Here is a 3,470-nt window from a genome sequence, read left to right as displayed (position 1 = left end):
ACAGCTCCGCTGACGTCCAAGCATTTGCCAGGACTTGCATATCCCGCTGTGCTTTCACACTATAGCATCAACACATGAGACCAACAATTTTGACGCATATAGATTGTTCAGTTCAGTTGCCATAATAAACTCATCAGCCCTATATTTAATTAGACGCTGCTTGGCATTTGATTGTGATTGCCTATCACAGATTATTGCATTGTAACGTGTTAGTCATCATATACTAAACCTAATCCTAATCTCATATCATCTCTGCACCATTAATCCAGGAAGGTCATTCGGACTGAAAGTGATGTTATCCATGTTATAACAGTATCCATTTGGAATTGGACGGTCAGATGCTCTAAAATCATTAATAAATCATGTCATTCTATTTATTAATCACTTATTTGCGATAATATTTCAGATCTGGCTGCTCTCTCTGTACTTTTATACTTTTGGTTTCTTCTCTCATTAAATGTCTAATTAAATACATTTTTGTGTCCAATAATGTTGGTACCATGTTTTGTGCAGCTACCATGTTGTGCTGCTGCCCTGTTGTGTTTCTACCTTGTTATTGCCATGTTGTGTTGCTACCATGCTGTGTTGTCATGTCTTGCTGCCATGCTGTGTTGTTGTCTTAGATCTCTCTTTATGTAGTGTTGTTTCTCTTGTCGTGATGTGTGTTTTGTCCTACATTTTTATTTTTAAACACACACACACACACACACACACACACACACACACACACACACACACACACACACACACACACTTAAGTGCATTCTGGATCATATAAGAGCATTGTTCCATAGGTAACATAATGCAGTGCTCAGTTGGGTTGGCTGGCAAGACACTGGCAAGGCCAGTCAACATCTGTTTTCTGTGGGTACACATGCAGCCATAACCCTAGAAGGCCAGATGGAAGGTTTAGAACAGCTTTAAATAAGCCCTATTCTGTTTTCACCAACTCAGGTTGGACACGAGAAATACGCCATCCATCCAAATAATCAACGTTTTGTTGTTCGTGTGTTTTCATGTACTTTTGAAGGACTAGTTTCAGGTTTAATACAAAGATAACTGGATTAAATCATGGTAAAGATAGATTCTATGTGAAATATAACATTTATTGGCATGCCAACGAAGTTGTTAGGAATTTGATAACTAAACTTACATCTGATAATGAAATGTTGTTGTGCTGTATTGTATCTGTACATATCCTGTGCCATTCTTATTAGACTTACTAGAGTGTGCATAATAACTTTTTAATGACATTACCTGGTCTGTTACACAACAGTAGATAAGTGGTCTTATTGTTACCCAAATTCCAATCAAAAGTGCACAGATCTGAAAAAGATATTTTTTGGGGGGGACAGCAAAAATTGTAGCATCTTTAAAACTTCTATAAACATCTAGAAATTCACTATCCTGTAGAGTAGATGAGTAAATGTACAGAAAATATACAATGCATACACAAACAGAAGATGGTCTTCTTTCAAATAAGACAAGTTTTAAGATATTCAAAGACCAATGGCAGATTTAATCCCCTGACGTCATGATGTCAGAGAAATCCAGGACTAATTTTATTCTGCGTGCAGCGTAGAATGAGTAGTATACATAGGCTTATACTATCATATATTCAGTCTGAATAAACTCTTCTACACAGCACATTTAACACTTTCTTGGTAATTATATCTGAACCCACCAAAATAGGGTTAAACTCACACTTTTTAAAGTGTTGATAAAGAAACACTCCAAGATTGTTGCGTCACTAACACCATGGGTTTTGCAAATTCAGACAAATTACTCTAATTACTTTATTAGAGCTGATGCTATTACACTTTCTCAGTGTTAACATCTATTGTGTTAAAGTAATGAGTTTAGGGATGTTGCTTTAACACTGTGATGTAGAGCCTTATTTGCATATTTATTTCCCAGGGTGCTTTTTGAGTGACTTTTTTTTAGGTACCAGTACCACCCATGACTGGGTTTTCTAGTGACCAAGACATGGTTGTTGCAATCAATAGCTTTCAGTTCCATAGCCTTCACCAGGTTAATATTTTATTATAAAAATTACATTATTTCACAATATGTAACTTTTTTTGAAAGTACCATACTTTGACAGCCTAGTTCTACATTTTAGTCATTTAGCAGGCGCTCTTATCCAGAGCAACTTACAGTAGTGAATGCATACATTTCATACATTTTTTTCTCTGTACTGGTCCCCCATGGGAATTGAACCCACAACCATGGCATTGCAAATGCCATGCTCTACCAACTGAGCCACACCATAAAACAGTGGTCTGAAACTCCTGGTTTGCAGGCCACATCGGCAAATCAAATTATGCTGGTTTGCAAAGTGTTATATAATTCCTATTGGAATCCAGCCAGAGTTAGGTAGTGATGTTATGTTTGATACGGAGCTCAGAGGCATGTGTCGAAATCGCTAAGCAGCTAACTTTGAAGCAGTGTGCCGATGCATGAATCACTTTATCAGAAGTACATCATCACTGACGTCCGAAGCTTCATTTGATCACGTTCTTTTTAAACTGTGTGTCAAATAATGCGAGATCCCACTGATTTTGCCGAGGTTCCGGTGCTTTTTTAAATTCTGCTTTCAAACACCGACCACTACTTACAAATATAGTTAGGATTTTGGACAAAAAGCTTCACCTGACTAGTAGCTTAGTAAACTTGGAATTCCAACTGATTATAGGCTACTACTGCCAACAACTTACCGGTGCACCACAAAGTTTTAATCAAATCAAATGTAGTTATATAGCCCTTCTTACATCAGCTGATATATCAAAGTGCTGTACAGAAACCCAGCCTAAAACCCCAAACAGCAAGCAATGCAGGTGTAGAAGCACGGTGGCTAGGAAAAACTCCCTAGAAAGGCCAAAACCTAGGAAGAAACCTAGAGAGGAACCAGGCTATGAGGGGTGGCCAGTCCTCTTCTGGTTGTGCCGGGTGGAGATTATAACAGAACATGGCCAAGATGTTCAAATGTTCATAAATGACCAGCATGGTCAAATAATAATAATCACAGTAGTTGTCGAGGGTGCAACAAGTCAGCACCTCAAGAGTAAATGTCAGTTGGCTTTTCATAGCCGATCATTGAGAGTATCTCTACCGCTCCTGCTGTCTCTAGAGAGTTGAAAACAGCAGGTCTGGGACAGGTAGCACGTCCGGTGAACAGGTCAGGGTTCCATAGCCGCAGGCAGAAGAGTTGAAACTGGAGCAGCAGCACGGCCAGGTGGACTGGGGACAGCAAGGAGTCATCATGCCAGGTAGTCCTGAGGCTCAGGTCCTCCGAGAGAGAGAAAGAAAGAGAGAAAGAGAGAATTAGAGAGAGCATACTTAAATTCACACAGGACACCAGATAAGACTGGAGAAATACTCCAGATATAACAGACTGACCCTAGCCCCCCGACACATAAACTACTGCAGCATAATTACTGGAGGCTGAGACAGGAGGGGTCAGGAGACAC

This window comes from Salmo salar, chromosome ssa17 (genome assembly GCF_905237065.1).
Source record: "Salmo salar chromosome ssa17, Ssal_v3.1, whole genome shotgun sequence".
Taxonomy (NCBI): Eukaryota; Metazoa; Chordata; class Actinopteri; order Salmoniformes; family Salmonidae; genus Salmo; species Salmo salar.
Note: the sequence above shows the minus strand (reverse complement) of the source record.